General features: G+C 37.4%; 1 non-coding gene across 1 annotated transcript; it reads right to left on the bottom strand.

Moving 5' to 3' along the window:
* Positions 1-1,110: 1,110 nt before the first annotated feature.
* LOC119535595 lies at positions 1,111-1,215 on the bottom strand. The gene has a single exon (XR_005217217.1). It is a non-coding gene; the product is annotated as a U6 spliceosomal RNA (small nuclear RNA).
* Positions 1,216-21,449: the final 20,234 nt, after the last annotated feature.

Genomic DNA, 21,449 nt, shown 5'->3' on the forward strand with positions numbered 1-21,449 from the left:
TGCATATTAGCAAGATCATATCAGCAGATTGCTCACTCTGCTGGACAGGACACAAAAGGAGATTCATATTTCATCTGCTGTTAAGACAAATAGACATACAGATATTACTCATAGTTAATAAGTGGCAAAACTGAGACTACAGTCTAATTCTCCACCATATCTCAAGGCCTCTTAGAATACTGCTTCTGTCACCTTGTCTTCTTCAAAAATTGACATAAACATTTACAATTTGAACTTCATGACTCATGTTTGAATAACCATTCAAACCCAAACTATTTTTCTGATAATTACATGATTCCCTAGCTTCAGTATTTTGACCTTTAATAAAATTATAGAATACCAACCCATGGAGGTAAGAATCAGGTTGGAAAATTACTGAGAAGATGAATAACCAAAGAGAACTTGGCAACGGGCTCTCAGTTAATAAGCTGACACGCATTACTCTTAAAGCCTCTTCCTTCATTCAGCATCTGTCTATTGATTATCTCCTGTGTGGCAGGCCTGTTCTAAACATTTGATATACACCAGTGTATGAAACAGACAAAGATCCCTGCCCTCTAGTAACAGGCTGAGAGGGAGAAAAAGGGAATGCTGACAACAAATAATAAATTGCCTTATATAAGTAACTGATATATGTTAGAAGGTGATAGGTGATGTCTAAAAACCAAAAAGCAGAGCAGGGAATGTAGATGGGAAAAACACAGATTAGGTAAGAAGGAGGTTCTACAGGTTGTAATTCAGAACAGGTCTCAATGAGAAAGTAGCATTTTAGCAAAAAATTGAAAGCTGGTTAGGGGATTATTTAACTAGCTCATTCAGGGAACCCTGTATCAGAGGGAGTCAGACTGAAATGAGAGGGAAAAGATGAGGACATGAGATTAGATTGTCAGATGGGGAGTGAGGTTAGCTAACATGGAGCTTCGTTGGCTATTTTAAGAACTTCGACTTTTACCCAGAATGGAAAAAACAATCCTTGTAGGGTTTAGAGTACAAGAGGTACACGATCTGTGTTTATTTATTTTAATTATAACAGTTTTATTGAGATATAATTTATGTATCATAAAATTTATCTTTTTAAAGTGTACAATACAGGGGTTTTAGTATATTGACAAAAATATGGAGTGCTTCACAAATTAAGGTGCCATTTTTGCCCAGGGACCTTAGTAATCTTCTTGATATATTCCAATTTTAGTATATATTGCTGTGGAAGCAGCACCTGGCTGTTGTTTTTAGTGAGTCTTACTGCCAGATCAAAAATAGGCTGCAGAAGACAAGTAATAAAAGCAGGGGGCTATGAATAGCTTAGGCGGTAATCCAGTGGGAGATGATTGCTGGAACCAGTGGACAAGGTGAGATACTGGATGCATTTCAAATGGAGCAACAAAGAATTTCTTGTTGGGGGTGTCATATGCCTCTGTTAAAAATTAGAATGTGCTCTTCAACAGGAAAGGGGAACTAATGGGCCGTTAATCACAGCCCATGAGTGCTGAAAAAGGAACAGCAGTTAAAAGCTTCTAGCTCCTGAAGCAGCCTAATGTGAAGCAGGTTTTGTGAAATGAATGATGGTATCTAGCTTCAAGGCCTAAAGCAAAACCAGACATAGATACTCATAGAACAAATAGGTGGAGAAGCTGCATTTCACTGAGAGAATCCCAACCTTCAGAACTGAATCAAGAATATATGAACAGCAAACTAAGCAGGATAAAGATAAAGTAATAGACAAGGGACCATAAACCCAGTACATTGCAACAATCAAACCAATTTACAACCAATAATCAATTTTGAATGGATAGTGTGTAACTAAAAATTGCTTCTCTCTCTGTTTGTTTTTCTCTTACTTTTTCTCTCTCCTCCTCCCCTCCTTGCTCTCTTACAATTGTTAAAGTGCACTTTTGAAAGTTGTTTAACCTTGTCTTGTCTGAACTAAGGGGTCAGGAAAGATTCCACAGCAATTTAAGGACTGGTAGGAAAATCAGAGCTCCCTGGATTCTCCATCTGGTGATGGTGACAACTGCTTTTTGTTAACTCAATATCCCCCACCCCCCCCACCCCGGAGTTCCTGAAAATGCAACAAGATTGAGGAACAAAAATCCAGGGAGGAAGACTTAAGGACAACCAAGGTAGGCAGCCTTTTTCTTTTTAGGACTTTTGATAACCAGAGGCCTTATTTTATATCACCAATTAAAAAGACTTGGAAAGTACCTCATCAAACAAGCATGCTAAAATGAAAGCAGTGCAGAGCCAATTGGGTGCAGTTAATTTTTAATTACACTCTCTCTCTGTGCTGACTTTATTTATTGCCAAGCAGCAGTAATGGCAGAATCCCCTGGGGGTAAATCACTGGTTCTGTGTGAACAGGAATACCTTTATAGTACATTGTTCAAAAATAGATCGCAAATGAGATTGACACAATTCACAGCAGCTTGTTTTTTCCTCCTTAAATGTCAGAATAATACAATCACCTTTCAACAAAGCCAAGTTTGCTCAGAAATGCACAAAAGCTGCAGCTCTCAAATTACTCTTGCTTCAACTTCAGGAAATGCAGTGTTCAAATTAAGAAGAAAAACACCAATTAGAAAAACAATCTACTCACCCTTTGAGATTCAGTTTAACAATCAACTTTTAGTGTTTGGAGACTTCAGCAATACAAGTGAAATTTGTGCTGTTATGAAAGATTAGATAGCCTTTAAATCTTCCACATATTCAAGGCTTCACTACTTTGCACCAAACATGGTAACCCTGTACTAGAACTGCATTCCTTTGCACCAAACATAGTAACCCTATACTAGAACTGCATTCCAACTAAGCTGGTGTCTTATAAGTTAAATAGAAGATAGAGTTTGTCAAAGATGCTATTATACAATTGAGGAGTACTGATATAAGTGCACACACGGTGAGAACTGGGGCATGAAAATGTGGATTATAAAACTTCTATAATTTTCTTTCATATCAGTTGATCAGGGATAAAATTATATATGAAAATGATATCAAGAGAATCATAGCTATCCTTACCCAAATCATCTCAAAAGTCACATTCTAGGTAAAATCTTCAGGGATCAGATGTGTTCACAAATACAAATAAAAACAATTACAATCAGATCCCAATAATATGGGAATAAATCATTGTGCAGTTTCTTTGGGAAATTTGTTGATGGGTTAAAAAACCCATCTTTATCTCACCTTTCAGATAAAGCTAAATTGAAGTGTCTGGGTCAAAAGTATACTTTTTGCCCTCAGATTCCCCCACCCCACCCCATTCTGAGATGGATTTGCTGCTTGGAATAACTGCCAAAAGGGATGAGGGTGGGGTATCTTAAATTATATTTAAACTTGGCTTAAAAAATAATTTGAGTACCAAGCATTAGAATAGGTGAACACAAGTAACTTACACTTCCATGAAACTGTTAAATTATTAGTTTTTAACTCAGGTTAATATGTACCCAAATCCCCAGACTGGTGTATTTATTGTTGGAGCATTTGAATATTTCCTATATAACAGATCTGGAGACAATTTAGCACATATGTTTCTAATTTACTCACACTTAGCTCATAGAAGTCTGGTTTTGTGGAGGAAATGTTATGTCCAACAAGCTGCTGAGAGGCACTTTTCTTGGAAAAAGGAAGTAATTTTTTTTTTTATTTTATAGTTCATCAACTGACTTCTAAAGATTTGAATTTATTTCAAATGTATGAAATCACAAAGTTCAAGTATGTTCTAAATTTGGCAAGGCATTCTTCCATTTCTGTTTAGAATGATGTCACAATATGAAACGAAAGACAGAGAAAGGGCAAAATCTCTGGATGAAGGAAGCAGAGATTGAATTTTCGGTATTCCTTTCTCCTGAAACTCCCTTAGATAGAAGCCAAAAATTCTGTCTACAGGCATGGTTGATTCGTGATGTCATATTTTCCAGTAATTCTAGAACAAAGTTAAAGTCCTTTGGGTAGACTTGTTTAATAGTTTTAAAACTGATTTTAATTTTTTAAAGATTTTATTGCTCCATGGAATCCTTCCAAACCTCAATAAGTTTGAAAATTCCATTTCAGAAATAAATCATCATTGTTTAAAGATTATTGGAGAGAGCAACAGAGTGTAGTATAAAGTTCAAAACAGCTTTAGAGCCACAGACCTTGGTTCTACTTCCTTTTCTTGACTATGTGATCTTATACAAAATACTTTTTTTCTTTGCCAGTCAATTTCTCCTTATTTAAAATAGTGATACCATTCAATTTTACTGAATAAAGTAAATAGTATCATGCAACTAAAAACAAGGTACAGTGCTTGGCAGTTGTAGTAACTCAACAAACCCTAGTTTCTGTCCATGTCAGTGCATCTAACAAGAAATCTTTCTATCAGTATTGGTAACTTGAACATATAAAGGATTTCTAACTCTGTTAGAAAACAAAAACCTACGTTTACTCACATTTCAGGGAGTGAAGTTCCTATGGCAACTGAGATTTATTATCTTATTGGAGAATTCAGAGTGTTCAATGAATAGTTAAGCTACATTTTAAACTAGAATTTAAATGTATTTAATTAAAATTTTAATCATACCTGATAGACTTTTGACCATCCTACAAAGATATGAAGAACTGGATAGCTTCTAGCCACGTGCTGTTTTTCTGTCTCTGAAGCTGGGTGCTAATTCACCAGAAGCATTTTTGAGAAGGAATCTCATTGTTCAAATGTTTGAACTAAATAGTATGTTGCACTACCAATCATTTTTAGGAAAAAAATAAGATAAATTATGCATGCACATATGTCTCCATATATATATCCATACATATATATATATATATATATATATATATATCCATACATGTATGTTCATAGCTTAAAATAATCTTTAAGTCCATCTTTAACATTTAAACTTTAAAAATGTTTTAAATTTATATTTCATTAAAGCATATTAATATTCTGTGCTATATTTTATTATTGTGAAGGCACAATGTAGATGGACAAGTATGTAATACCCACAAAATACAGTCAAATGATCACATCTACAGGTTATTACTGTCTGTTCCATCATCTGTGCTCTTCTTGAGACCATTACAAGTTTGTGCTGCTGTCAACTTGCCTGGCCCCACTGCTGCACAACCTTCCTTCCGGATTCTCAGTGATACATTTACACTCCCCTCAAGCCTTCCTCTGTATACCTGTTCTCCTATGAATACCATCATTACAAAGTGACTGCTCATTTCTCTTTACAATCAAAGTGATTTCAGATGAGTTCCTTCCTTGCCCTAAACTCTCTGTGGCATCACACAGCCTCTTTTTCTCTCTTCATCTCTGAAGAAGAAGTATTTCTTAATGTTGCTTGGAAAAGGCAGCAAGGAATAGTATAGAACATGACTTTGGAAGGAAAACCATAATTTGAAATCTACCCTTTTTTAGCTTCAAGGCCTTAAGTAATTGCCTTACATTTCCTGAATCTCATTTTTCTCTCCTGTACAATGACAGAAACTGATCTACAGCCCACCAAGCATTCTCAAGAGCATAACAATTTTTTTTAGTTTGCATTGATTGTATTTTCCCCCCAATGCCACCCTCTTCAGAGTGTTCAATGAATAGCCCCCCCAATCCCACCCTATTTTTAATACCTTGCAATGTTGATATTCATTTGTTCTACTTCATGTAAAAACATGTTTGTACCTTTTATTACAATCATTGAGCACTCTAGGTTTCACTGAGTTATACAAACCCAGTCTTTATCTTTCCTCTTTCGTTCTGGTGTCCCACACGGTCCTAACCTTCCTCTTTCAACCACTATCTCCCAAAACTGTGTTTCAAACCTCTCATTCTTGTCTTTCCCTTTCTGTCTGCAGTGCTTCCTTTAGTGTGTCCTGTAGAGCAGGTATCTTTAAGCTCTCCCTCATATTTGAAGGACAGTTTTGCCAGATATAGGATTCTTGTTTGGTGGTTTTTCTCTTTCAGTATCTTAAATATACCACCCCACTTCCTTCTTGCCTCCATGGTTTCTATTGAGAAATCCACACATAGTCTTATCAGGCTTCCTATGTATGTGATGGATCACTTTTCTATCGCTGCTTTCAGGATTCCCTCTTTATCTTTGAAGTTTGATAATCTGATTATTAAGTGGCTTGGTGTAGGCTTATTCAGATCTATTCTGTTTGTGGTACGCTGCACTTCTTGGATCTGTAATTTTATGTCTTTTGTTAGAGACGGGAAATTTTCATTGAGTATTTCCTCTATTATTGCTTCTGCCCCTTTTTCCTTCTTTTCTCCTTCTGGGATACTAATGACACGTACATTCCTGCATTTTGTTTTGTCCTTAAGTTCCCAGAGATGTTGCTCATATTTTTCCATTCTTTCCTCTATCTGTTCTTTTGTGTGTAGGCTTTCATGTGCCTTGTTCTCCAGTTCCTGAGTGTTTTCTGCTGTTGTATGTTTCCACTGTGTCTTTCATCTCTTGTGTTGTGCCTTTCATTTCCATAGAGTCTGCCAGTTGTTTTTTCAAACTTTTGATTTCTACCTTATGTACACCCTGTGTTTTCATTATACGGTTCATCTCTTTTGCCATATCTTCCCAAAACTTTTTGAATTGATTTAGTATTAGTTGTTTAAATTCCTGTATCTCAATTGAGTGTAAGTTTGTCCCTTTGACTGGGCCATAACTTTGTTTTTCTTAGTGTAAGTTGTAGTTTTCTGTTGTCTAGGCATCTGGTTTCCTTGGTTACTCCAATCAGGTTTTCCCAGACCAGAACAGGCTCAGGTTTTGGAAGGAGGGAATAGTATCCAGTTTCCTTGAGGGTATCTTAGAAGATTGGTGCACCCTATGAGGCCTCGAGTCACTGTGCTTTTCTGCCCAGCAGGTGGCGCCTGTCAGCCTGTAACTCCAGACTGGTGTAAGGAGGTGTGGCCCGTGGCTGTTTTTCCCCAGGCTCTGGGGTTTGGTTCTGAATGGAAGGCAGGTAGTAGAGCTGGGCCCCACCCCTTTCCTCTTAGAGAAGATAACCCCCTAGGGAGAGGTCATTAGCATGTGAATAGTCTCCCTGACTATGCGATCTCCACCCTTGACTAGGTCAGAGCACTGGGAACTGAAAATGAACTGAAAATGGCTGAGGCTTTCTCCACTGAGCTGAAACAGGGTCAGAAAACCCCCTTCAGGGCCAGTCTGCGACTATTCTCTGGCTCTCCAAGGTCAGTCATCACCAAAAGCCTCTGTCTGCTTGTTGGGGATTCTTAGCTTATATTGAGCAGTCCACGCTTGTTAATTAAAACCCCAGTTGGAGCTCAGCTGTGCTATATTTGCTTGCTGGGAGAGTGCTGCTCTCTAGCACCACAAGGCTTTGCAGTTTGGGCCATGGGGGGAGGTGGCTCCCAGCTTGGATCCACAGTTTTTACTTACGGATTTTATGCTGCGATCTCGGGCATTCCTCCCAGTTCAGGTTGGTGTATGATAAGTGGACAGTCACATTTGTTTTTCCAAACGTGTAGTTTTTCCAGATAATTTACTAATTGTTCCTGGTTGTTTATTAGCTGTTCCAGGGGGACAAACTAGCTTCCAGTCATCTCTATGCCACCATCTTCTTCCATCTCCATGAGCATAACATTTTGCAAACTATTTCAGGTTGTTTCTCCTTTAAGTTTTTTTGGTTCTTCTCTCAAATTTTGGGGGCCTATCATCTCCTACTTCATGAACATCATTTACTTAAAATATCTTATTTGCAGCAGTAATACTTAGCTTTGTCAGTTGATGTGAAAAACCTGGCCAAGAAATCTTTCTGTACCTCAATCTGGACTAGACCTTGCACATTTAGCATCCTGTTTAGGGGACTTCTTGCTTGTTCTGCTCACACTGTTGGGAAAAACATTAATTGCCAGAAGGTACCCACGTGGTATGAAATTATCCAGCAAGACATATATGAGTTTTTTTTACTCAAACAGGAAAATTCAGAATTTTTGGACACTCAGTGAACAAATTTACTGTCTTATGTAAAATAATTATATAAATAGTAATATACAGTCTGATATTTTCTACTTTCTCTTCATTATGGAATTAATTATGAGACACTTAGGCAATATTACTTCCAAGTATAGTCACATTTTTAGTGCATTTGGATTTTTATTTGTTATTTTCCAGATTACCTGTATATGTTTCAGTGGGTCCCATATTCCCACGAACCCACAAATATGGTGGGCCATCATATTTGTGTTCATTGGAGCCTTATTAGAATCTTTACTTTTATAATTGACTTTTAGCCCATTCTTTCCCAATGGTATGTTGGCAGAAAGAACAGTCACCAAATTTGCTTGACAAATCAACTCATTATTTACTCATTAGCTTTTCTTCTTTTCTCTGAAGTCATAACTCTGTGTAAGAATTCTTTTATTACAGCCTCTGCCTCACATAGTCCACTCAACTGTGGCAATGAAAAGAGGCCTGGAGAAGAACTGGAATGGTATATTCCCACTTTCATTATGACTGTTCTCATTTGTTACAACAACTGAGGAAAACTAGGAGACCATGTGAAGTCATTTAGAGCAGGGTTCCTCATCCTGGCACTACTCATGATCTGGGCAGAATAATTCTTCGGTGTCAGAAACTTTCCTGCTCATGCCAGGATGTTTAGCAGCATCTCTGGTCCCTGACTATTAGATGCCAGTAACAAGCTTGCTCCCCTGTCATGATGATCCAAACTGTGTCCAGACATCAAATGTTCCCTGTGGGACAAAATCGCCCTTCGTTGAGAACCTCTGATTTAGTGCTGGTGCCATTTAATAAAGAAAGGAAATTCAGAAGATTTATTTTCATAGGTAATTATTTGAATAGCCTTTATTAAGTGCTATACAAAATAAATTATTTGTAGTAACAGCTCTATTAGTTCACATATCTGAGCACTTACTAAATGCAAGACACTTTGCTAAGTGCTGCATATACATAATCTAATTTATCCTTAAAATAACACTGAATGCCATTTGGGGGCTTATGTAATCCCAGGCAGGGTGTACAAACAAATTAAGTATCTCAGTTTCTATTGCCTTTAAGGTTACCCTGGATATTCATTGGCAGAGACAGATAAACTTTTTTTCACTCTACTTGGCATCTTTTGATCTGTTTTGCTTTGTCTTTTCTACTTTTGGGAATTGATTTCTGTAAGAATGGGTTGGCCATTAATACATAGTTACCTTACATTCCTTCTTTGCAATAAGCCTTGCCATTTTATTTTAATTTTCTGTGTTCTCATCGGTGTTGTGCCAAGCAATTAATTGAGTATCTTCTCTGTTTCTTACAGTGATCATAGCAAATTGTGTATTCTTGCCGTTTAAACTGTCACTTTGGGAAGTAAACTGATGGCCTGTGGGAAATATTAGTAGAAATGATATGACTTTTCTACCCAGATTTGCTTCTTCATTGATGAAATTTTTTTTTAGTATGCCAGTTCAGGATTCCCAAAAGAGAGAAATGCACAATGAATACATTTAGTATGTCATATATCATTTGACTTGTCTTGCACACACCATTTTTGCTTAGTACAGAAGAAGAGAGTTTTGTTTTCATTAAAAACAATCACATTTATCTAAGATAATTCCTCTAGGATATGGTCATATTATCAGAAAATCTGTGAACCCCTTGTCCAGTTGAGATAGTGAAAATTCATAACTCACTCTCAAGTCACTGATGTACTGGTAGAGGCTGAAATTAAAACTGTGTCTGAAGACAGACTGACATTTAAGGCCAAATTTATACCATAGCCTACAATTGATGATAGAATTTAACTGGACAGCCTCATTTGGACAACTTGAAAAATTATTTCATATCCTGAACTCAAAATGATTAATAAGTATTTTCTTCCTCTCAATAAATCACAGCCTTATTGAAGATAGATGAACAGCCTTTGCAATGTCCAAAGTGCATCAATAAAGAACTTTGTATATGTTAAGGAAAAAGTGACTCCTGAGTTACAAATGTTAAACATGCTATTGAACTCCTAAAGGAAGGTACTAGAAACGTCTTTTTTTTTTTTTTTTTTAATCCAATCCATTGGGCTACTTTGTGCTGTAATAACTATCCATATTCAGAACCTATTTCCAATGTATTATATTTCTTTGACTCCAAAGACACTGTCTAGAAAGGAGTAAAACTTACAAAGTGACAATGCAGACTGTCAGTCATAGTTTTCATAAATCAGTTCAGCCTATGTATAAAGCCAGTAGTGTTCCTAGAAATTTTTGGTCTTACTTATTCCAAGGAAAAAGAAAGTAAGCTATAGATATATTCCTGTTTTGCATATGACACATACCAGATAGAGTTGTATCATTTGCTTCCCAAATAATAGCAAATAAAGGGCTCACTAATGTAATAAGCAATATTAACTAGAAAGTTGTTAATCAAATGAATAGCAGATTGCAAGAGAGTTAGGATAAACTTCTATAAACTCATTGTTCCTCTGCTAAAATACAATTTGAAGTGCTTATTTGTCAAGAATTCTATATCAAATGGGAAGAAATGATTATTCGATGTCATAATGTATCTCTTATAGTTCATATTTGTTCACATAATATTTTGAAAGCCCTCTACATATTAGATATTGTGCTAAACACTTGCTGATAAATGATGAGAAAAGACAGTCATGACATTTCATTACTTGTTTAATAAGCACCCAACATACTGGATTTTTTTTTTTTTTTTTTTTTTTTTTTGCTGTTTCCTAAAATAAAATAGACAACACAAAGGATAAGAATTGGTCATCATTAACTATACTGAAAAGGTAGTGTAAAGCTAGTTTCACAAAAGTTCTGAACAATTAATTATCACATATTCATTCAACACAAATCAATAATGTAAGACATACTGTGTGCTATTTACTGTTCTTTTCACTAGGTTTAGAATGCTCAAGAAATCAAACAAGTCTGTTTTCATGGAATATATCTTCTAGATTGAGAAGACAGACATAAACACATAAACAAATAAGTGAGCCAGATGATCATGATGGTGACATTGTGATATCACAATGAAAGAAATCAGTGGACTATGAAATTATGAGTGTCTTGAAGAACAAACTTGAGATAAGAGTAGCCAAGTGAGGCCTCTTGCAAAAGCTGACAATTGAACCCAAACTTGAATTATGCTGAGAAGCCAGGCATGTGTACAATTGGAGAAATAACATTCCAGGTATGAAGGAGCAGCAAGTGAAAAGGCCCTGAAACAGAAAATTGAAGAGTTTTGAGAAATTGTTAATAAACCAGTATGTCTAGATTACAGTAAACTGGTATGTCTAGATTCCAGTTATTTGGGATTCTTGAAGGTTCTATCCTCAATGCAGTGGAGAACCATGGAGGAGTATTAAGCAAGGAAGTTGAGTGGTCAGAGTTTTCTATTAGAAAGCTTTCCCAATCTGTCCCCTCTTGTGTCCACATTTTCTCTAATCATTAGGACTCCAGTCTATTGGATTAAAGCCCACCCTGATTCGGTTCGGTCTTACCTTAACTAATAACATCTCCAAGGATCCTATTTACAAATGGCTTCACATCCACAGGGCTGGGGATAGGACTTGAACATGTCTTTGTGGAGTACATAATGCAATCCATAACAGTAAGTTATCAAAATCCCCACATTCCATGCTGAGTTTAGATTCTATCCATTAGTCAAGAAAAAAATGTGAGTGTTTTTAGATAGGAAAGTAACATGCTAGAATCTCATTTTAAAATGATAACTCTGGGTCAAAATGGTGAATTAGCACAGGCTGCTAGATTGACTCTTCTCCCAAAATTAAACCTGAAAATGCTACAAACTTTAGAGGAAAACATGGTCTAACAAACATACAAACAAACACACAAAACACACAAGTGGATACACTGTGAAAAACCTTAGGGGACAATAAAGGCTGACATAAACTGTTATCTCTCTGTGTATTTGCATGTGTGTGTGTGTGTGTGTGGGTGTGTATTGTGGGAAAGAAGGTGTTGCAGTTGTAGCAAGACACATAAGTAAAAGATAAATTTCAGAAAAGCAAATAAAATTCTGTTCTTACTCCTCCAAAATTTTACATGGGGATGAATATTATTGTACAATTGCTAGATAAATTGGCAATACAAAATCATCCTAGGGTAAGTGTGATGCCATTAGGCACTCACTCATGAATAACTGCCCCTGCAAACACCAGAAACTGGTGAAACACAAGCAAATAAATTCACCTGTGAATTTTCCATCCCCTTTGTGATGATTAGTTTCATGTGTCAACTTGGCCAGGTGATGATGTTCAGATGTCTAGTCAAGCAAGCCCTGGCCTATCTGTTGCTGCAAGGACATTTTGTTGACTTAAATCATCAATATGTTGATTGCATCTAAACTGATTACATCTGTAGTCTGCCAAGGGGGGTGTCTTCCACAATGAGAGATGTTTAATCTGATCAGTTGAAGGCTCTTAAGGGGCAGAAAGTCAGAAGTGATATTAATTCCAGGAGACCCAAGACATCACTCTGGTCTACCAGTCAGAGTAGGAGCTTGTGGAGCTCAAGTAATCAATGGAGTTTTAGCACAGGCCCATCTCACAGTGGGTCCAGTAGGTCCCTGGACCCATTCTGTCATTATTTCCTGAGTTATGGAATGCATAATTGGAATAGACATACTTAGCAACTGGCAGAATCCACACATTGGTTCCCTAACTCATGAAGTGAGGGCTATTATGGTAGAAAAGGCCAAGTGGAAGCCACCAGAACTGCCCCTAATTAGCAAAAGAGTAAATCAAAAGCAATACCAGATTCCTGGAGAGAATGCAGAGATTAGTGACTCTTAAGGACTTGAAATATGCAGGGGTGGTGATTCCTACCACATCCCCATTTAACTCTCCTATTTGACCTGTGCAGAAAACAGATGTGTCTTGGAGGATGACAGTGGATTATCTTAAACTTAACCAGGTGTTGACTCCAATTGCAGCTACTGTTCCAGATGTGGTATCATTGCTTGATAAAATTAACACATCACCTGGTACCTGATATGCAGCTGTTGATCTAGCAAATGCTTTTTTCTCAACAGCTATTCATAAGGACCACCAGAAACAGTTTGCTTTCAGCTGGCAGGGACAGCAGTATACCTTCACTGTCCAACCTCTGGAATATATCAACTCTGTCTTAATATTGTCCTCTGGGACCTTGATTATTTCTCCCTCCCACAAGACATCACACTTTTCCATTATATTGATGATATCATGTTGATTGGACCAAGTGTGCAAGAATTTGCAATTACTCTAAACTTATTGGTAAGATATTTGCATGCCAGAGGATGGGAGATAAAGCCAACAAAAATACAGCGTCCTTCCACATCAGTGAAATTTTTAGGTGTCCAGTGGTGTGGGGCATGTTGAGCTATAACTTTTCAGGTGAAGGATTAGTTGTTGCGTATGTCCCCTCTTATGACCAAAAGAGAGGCAGAATGCCTGGTTGGCCTCTTTGGATTTTAGAGGCAACATATTCCTCATTTGGGTGTGCTACTGTGGCGCATTTACTGAGTGACCAGAAAAGCTGCCAGTTTTGAGCAGGGACCAGAGCAAGAGGAGGCTTTGTGACAGGTCCAGGTTGCTGGCAAACTGCTCTGCCACTTGAACCATATAATCCAGCAGATCCAACGGTGCTGAAAGTATCAGTAGCAAATAGATGCTGACTGGAGCCTTTGGCAGGCTCCTATAGGAGAATCACAATGCAGGCACTTAGGACTTTGGAGTAAAGCCTCGCCATCCTCTGCAGATAACTACTTTCCTTTGGAGAAACAGCTTTTGATTTGCTACTAGGTCTTAGTGGATCAGAACGCGTAACCATGGGTCACTAAGTTACCAAGAGACCTGAGTTGCCTACCATGAGCTGGGTGTTGTTTGACCTGCGAAGCCATAAAGTTGGGTGTGCACAACAGCACTCCATCATAAAATGGAAATGGTATATATGAGATAGGGCTTGAGTGGGTCCTGAAGGCACAAGTAAGTTACATGAGGAATGGCCCAAATGCCAGGGCCCCCACTCCTGCCACATTACCTTCTCTTTCCCAGTCCAGACCTATGGCATCTTCGGGAGTTCCTTACACTCAGCTCACTGAGGAAGAGAAAACTTGGGCCTGGTTTACAGATGGGACTGCATGGTATGCAGGTACCACCCAAAAATGGACAACTGCAGCACTGCAGCCTCTTTCTGGGATGTCCCTGAGGGTGGTGGTGAGGAGAAATCCTTCCAGTGGATAGAACTTTGAGCAGTGCACCTGGTTGTTCATTTTGCTTAGGAGAACAGACCAGAGGTACATTTGTATACTGATTCATGGACTGTGGCCAATGGCTTGGCTGGATAGTCAGGGACTTGGAAGGAACGTGATTGGAAAATTGGTGACAAGAGGTCTGGGGAAGAGGTATATGTATAGACCTTTCTGAATGGGCAAAAAAACATGAGGATATTTGTGTCCCATGTGAATGCTCACCAGAGAGTGAGTTCAGCAGAGGAAGGTTTTAATAATCAAGTGGATAAGATGACCTGTTCTGTGGATGCCAGTTAGCCTCTTTCCCTAGCCACTCCTGTCATTGACCAACGGGCTCATGAACACAGTGGTGAGGGTGACAGGGTTGGAGGTTATGTGTGGGAAACATGGACTTCCACTCACCAAGGCTGACTTGGGTACAGCCACTGTTGAGTGCCCAATCTGTCAGCAGCAGAGACCCATATTCAGTCCCTGAAATGGCATCATTCCCCAAGGTGATCAGCCTGCTACCTGGTGGCAGATTGATTATATTGGACCACTTTCATCAAGGAAGGGGCAGGTATTTGTTCTAACTGTAGTAGACACATACTCCAGATATGGGTTTGCCTTCCCTGCATGCAGTACTTCTGCCAAAACTAGTATCTGTGGACTTATGGAATGCCTTATTCCCCATTATGGTATTCCACACAGCATTGCTCCTGATCACAGAACCCACTTCACAGCAAATGGAGTGCAGAAATGGGCACATGTTCATGGAATTCCCTGCTCTTACCATGTTCCCCATCATCCAGAGGCAGCTAGATTATTAGAATGGTAGAATAGCCTTTTGAATACTCAATTATGGTGCCAACTAGGTGGCAATACCTTGCAGGGCCAGGGCAATTCCTCCAGGAGGCTATGTATGCTCTGAATCAGCATCCACACTATGGTACTGTTTTTTCAACAGCCAGGATTCAGGGGTCCAGGAATCAAGGGGTGGAAATGGGAGTGGCACCACTCACTATCACTCCTGATCCACTAGGAAAATTTTTGCTGCCTGTCACTGCAACCTTAAGCTTAGTTCCAAAAGGAGGAGTACTTCTGCTAGGAGACACAACAATTCCATTGAACTGGAAATTAAAACTGCCACCTGGTCACTTTGTGCTTCTTCTGCCTCTGAATCGACAAGCAAGGAAGGGGATTACTGTACTGGCTGGGGTGATTGATCCTGACTATCAAGGGGAAATAGCACTGCAACTACACGATGGAGGTAAAGAAGAGTTTTCCTGGAATACAGGAGACCCCCTAGGGTGTCTCTTAGTACTACCATGCCCCGTGATTCAAGTCAATGGAAAACTGCAACAACCCAATCCAGGCAGGACTACCAATGGCCAAGAAACTTCAGGAATGAAGGTTTGGGTCACCCCACCAGGCAAAGAACCACAGCCAGCTGCAGTGCTTGCTGAGGGGTAAAGGGAACATGGAACGGGTAGTGGAAGAAGGTCGTGATAAATATGAACTATGGCCACGTGGCCTGTTACAGAAATGAGGACTGAAATGGTATGTATTTCATCCTTGTTTTGTTATGAGTATGTTTGTATATGTATGTAAAGAAAATATCTTTGTTTTCTTCTCTATCACATCTCCTTAGCATATGACATAAGTTGTATTGTTCATGTTATAGTATTGAAGTTATAGGACATTAAGAATGAATATTACTCAAGCCCTTGCACCCTATTCTGGAGAGTTTTAGTGCATTTCCAGTTGTACACAAGACAGTTGAGTATTGTCACATGAAAAATATGTCTGTTGTTATCTTTTATTATATAGAGGTTAGTCATGGCTTAAGGTGATGTATATAGTTGCCAAGTTGATAAGGTTTAAACTGTGATGATTCTTGTGTCAGCTTGGCTAGGTGATGCTATCCAGTTGTCTGGTCAAGCAAGCACTGGCCTATCTGTTGCTGTGAGGACATTTTGTGGACTTAAATTAGCAGTATGTTGATTGCAACAAAACTGAGTACAGCTGCAGTCTGCTAAGGGGAGTGTCTTCCACAATGAGAAATGTTTAACCTAATCAGTTGAAGGCTTTCAAGGGGGGAGGTGATGACATCAATATCTTCCAAACTTTTGTCTCTACTTCAGCCAGCCAGCCTCTCCTGGGGAATTCATCAAAGACCTTCATTGGAGCACCAGCTTGCAGCCTGCCCTACAGAATTTGGACTAGTGCATCCTCACAGTTGTGTGAGACATGTTTATAAAATATCATACTATTTATAGATATCTCCTGTTGTTTCTGTTTCCCTAGAGAATCCTAATACACTTTTATACATTTTAAAAATAAAATACTGACTAGACTGCAACACAGTAATGAACATAATTTATCAGCAGGGGTACACTCTGCTTGGGCCTCTCTCTTCCTAGGGCTTTTGTGTTGGCCTTTCCCTTATACACATTTCCAGACATTTTAGATGGCATCCCAAGAAAAAATAAGTATGCATGTCAAATGTGTAATATACTGAGGGTTACAACCAAGACAAGAATGACAACAAATCAAAGGATATAAATCATATGAAACTGATTTATTGTGAAAGACAAGGAATTCAAAATAAACAATCTATATTCTTATAGAGACAAAGGAGGGTATTTTTCATCTGAGAAATGGAAAGAGACTTAACACAATAACAAATTGATCTATTAGAGATAGTGTGCAATAGTTGAACTGAAGGAAACAAGCACTGGAAAGATTGAGATGGCTGAAGAATGAATAATAAGCTGAAAGATCACATTGAGAATGCAGCAGAAAAGGGTAAACATTTGTAAGCAGGAACACCAGTATCTGGATAACAGGATTCATGGGGGGGGGGGGGACAGAAATTAAAGGAGAGGAGGAAATAAATGAAGAAACCAGTATGACAGCTTTCTTGCCTTTTAAAGCAATAGTTTTCAAACTTTGAAGGCATCAGAATCACCCAGGGGGGTTTCCTGAAACAAAGACCATGAAGCTCCACTTCCAGAGTTTAAGAATTAGCAGGTCTGGGTGACCCAAAATAATTTGCATTTCTAAAAAAGGTGAAGTGTCAAAAAACAATACTTTGAAAATCATTATTTTAATGAAAGTTGAGAGAAACCTCATTTAAATGGCCAACAGATTACTGTAGAATATTGGGAAAAAAATCTACAGATTATAAGAAAATTGAAGAATATATCCTCCAATGATACCTTAAATGCTTCCAGAGATAAAAGGAAGGTCACCTAAAAAGGTAAAAATCAGATTGGTCTCACTGGATTCAGGAAGACAATTAAGTAATAGTTTAAGTTTTAGAAGGAAAAAGTAAAACTCTGAATCTCTAATTCTGTAACCATTCCAATTGTTATTTAAAAATAAGGTCAGAATAATTTCAATCTCAGCCAATCAAGCCTTCAGAATATTGTTTCATTAAAAGCAACTGTGAGGAAATTTTCAAATAGGAAGAGAACTACATCCAGAAGAATTTAGCAAAAAATATGGAAAATAAGGTGAAATAAATTTACTAAAATCTAGTTTTGCATAAAGAAAAGGTAGAGAAAAAATCATTCATAACTCTGAAGGAAAGACCTAGGCTGTATCAACATGGTATTGAATTTGTATGCATGTATGTGGGTGTGTGTGTGTGTGTATAAGAATAAATTTGATGTAAGAGCATGATAATGTATGTGCCATATAGGGGAAGAAAATAGATAACAACAAATTCAGAAAATTTTTAGGGATACACAAGCCTAAATAGGAGCTATGTGTAAAATGCAAATAACAAAGATTAAAAATAGGTCATATTCCCAGGGATGTAATTCTCCCTGGCAATGAGGTCCAGGACTCCCATGGATGAGCCTGGCCCTGGCACTGTGGGATTGAAAATGCCATCTTGACCAAAAAGGGGAAAAGAAATGAAACAAAATAAAGTTTCAGTGGCTGAGAGATTTCAAATAGAGTTGAGAGATCAATCTGAAGGTTATTCTTATGCATTATATGGATATTCCTTTTTAGTTTCTAGTGCATTAGAACAGTAGAAGGAAATTTCTGAATATGTTGAATGGTAATCCAGTAGACTTGATTCTTGAGGACAATCGTATAACTGTATAGCTTTTATCATGTGACTGTGTGATAGTGAAAACCTGGTGACTGACACTCCCTTTAACCAGTGTATGGGCAGATGAGTAGTAAAATAATAATAAAAAATATATATAAATAGGGGAGATAAGGGGTATCTGATGGCTTAGATGCTCTTTATTATTTCTTTTTTCTTTTTTTATATTTAAAATTTTTTTCCCTTTATTTTAGAGTAATGAAAATGCTCAAAATTGATTGTGACAATGAATGCACAACTATATGAGGACACTGTGTGCCACTGATTGTGTACTTTGGATAGATTATATGGTGTGTGACTATATCTCAATAAAATTGCTTTAAAAGTTGGTCATATAACTTTTAAACCTAAGGGAGAAAATAAACCAAATGTAAAATAGGGAATAAGAAAGAAAAAAGCACAGCCGATGCAAAAATATAAAATAGGCTGAAAAAATTCTCAATAAACTTATAAATAAAATAAAATAGATTTGATTTTTAAATATCCAAACAATATTTGTTATAACGGAATAAAAACATACAAGATAATATTGAGAGTTAAAGAACAAGGGAAAAATATATATGGTAGAAAAAGAATAATAGAGCTAAAGGACTTTACCATGACTGTAAATACATTTTATATATAAAAAAGATGTTAGAAAATCATAGGAAGAAACAGACAAATCTGCAAATGTGGTTATTTACCTTACCTCAAAAATTTGTAGATTAAAAGGACAAAAATTAATAAGCAAAGGTGAACATGTAAATACTACAATTTATAAACTTGAATTATTGTATAAGTGTGTGTAATATGTAAAGCTCTACTGGTCACAGACTAAAAATATTAAAAAAAACATTACACATTTATAAAAATTGAACATGTAATAGGTACAAGAGAGGTTTTGAAAAATTCCAAAGTCAACGTCATGACTCTCTTTCAAACAAAGGAATAGGTTAAAAATCTTTAAATGAATGAAAAAAATATGTTATTAAATTACTCTTGTATCAAAAGAATATCACTATAGGAATTACAAAATGCATAATACTGAAGGATAAGTAAGCACTGTTTTTCCAAATATGAGGGAAAGTGTTAAAATAGGACTGAGAAGCAAGACGATAAATTTAAATAGATTTTATTGGGACTCAAATTGAAAACAGTAAAAGGGTAGAATAATTACAGTAGCAAAATAGAATACCTTAAGTGAGATAAATAAATGTTTTGAACATAAAAATTAAGAAGACATTTAAATTTTCATCAACTAATAAGTATTAAATAAATTAAATTGCTAATCAAAATATTCACTTCTCCAAATCCCCATTTCCACATGTCTCTTTGAAACAATAATGAACTTAGGGAAAAACTAGAAGTATCATGAAAGTTCTGTTTTTCACCCTGAACCATTTTAGATAAAACTGTCAACTTGAAGCCGCATCACCACTAAATACTTTAGTTTCTTTTCTGCCTAAAAAAGGGTGTTTTTACCACATGATGCCAATATAATTCTCAAAATTAGGAAATAAACATTGACCCATTATTACTACCTAATCCTCAGAACCTATTTAAATAGCTCCAGTTTTTTTCAATAATATAGTTGTCTCTCTTTTTAATAGCAAAATGAATTAGTTCAGAATCACACATTGCTTTTAGTTGTGTCTCTTTTGTCTTCTACAATCTTGAGCACTTCTGAAGTATTTTCCTTGATTTTCATAACCCTGATACTTTTGAAAACTATTAAGTATCAGTTTTTCATGTGTACCTTGTGTGTTTGTACATCTTACAAGTAGAGACACTGCCTTTGTTCTGGACTATCTTTCCAAATGTTAAGTGTACAGCAAATCGCCTTTGACGGAAAAGGTAGTTTCTCCCTCTGGAGGAAAGCACAGTCATCCTTATTGCCATTATCAAGGATTTTGGCTCCCTAAGCTCACTGTTTCTCTCCCACAGTGCAACCTGCTGCGTGTAGAGGTGTTACTTGGGCCTCTTGGTGTTGCTTTATGAGAACTGGGCCTTAGGGGACTGTTTTAGTTTCCTAAGCCGCTCCAGAAAGTACCATGAAATGGGTTGGCTTAAACCATGAACCCTAACTTAAACTGTGGAGTACAGTTAATACTACAATTATTAAAATGTACTAGCATCAATTGTAAGAATTATTCCACACTTATGCATAGTGTTAAGAACAGGGTAATATATGGGAATCCTGTGTCTTCTGTATGATTGTTCTGTAAACTCATAACTTCTCTGATAAAGAAAAAAAACTTGAATACTTTTTCCTCTTACCCATCACTTGGTATCTTGTATATTCCTGCTTTCCTATAGTGGTCTCTAATAGCCACCATTGCCAGCTCTCTTAACTAACAAATTCATACTATCGAAAACACAGTTACTTGTTTATTTGAGTGGGTACAACGTGGAAGTTTCTTATGTTTGTAAATAAGAGTTTTAATGTGAGGGCAACCCTTTTACAATCAACTCATTTTACAACTAATTAAGGTAATTCTGAGACCAAGGAAGATGAGGAAACCATCTCACATAATCTTGCAACGCTTGTGACATCCTAACTTAATTAGTTATATGTTAGGTTGTAATTAAATGTCAACTACCATGCTATTTCACCCAACTTCTCCTGTAACAAAGGGTGCTGAAATTGTTTCCACTGGCCTAAGTGTTGTAGGGCTCCCACTTAATCACTTTTCCTGCTAACAAGTCCAAATTGATATTTTCCAGTGATGTCATTTGCAGCTGCTGGTAACCGTGAGGAGGGCACCAGCCTAGTGGATTTTGATGGGAACATTGCCAAGATTTGGAAATTTCTGCCAGTAACACTTTTTTCATTTTTTTGATAAAATATTGGAAACCCATTTGTCCTAGTTTGCTAATGCTGCAGAATGCAAAACACCAGAGATGGATTGGCTTTTATAAAAGGGGGATTTATTTCGCTACACAGTTACAGTCTTAAGGCCACAAAGCGTCCAAGGCAACACATCAGCAATCGGGTACCTTCACCGGAGGATGGCCACTGGCATCCGGAAAACCTCTGCTAGCTAGGAAGGCAGCCGGCATCTGCTCCAAAGCTCCGGCCTCAAAACGGCTTTCTCCCAGGACGTTCCTCTCTAGCAAGCTTGCTCCTCTTCAAAATATCACTCCCAGCTGCACTCTCTTTCCTCTTT

This window comes from Choloepus didactylus, chromosome 5 (genome assembly GCF_015220235.1).
Source record: "Choloepus didactylus isolate mChoDid1 chromosome 5, mChoDid1.pri, whole genome shotgun sequence".
NCBI classification, from domain to species: Eukaryota; Metazoa; Chordata; class Mammalia; order Pilosa; family Megalonychidae; genus Choloepus; species Choloepus didactylus.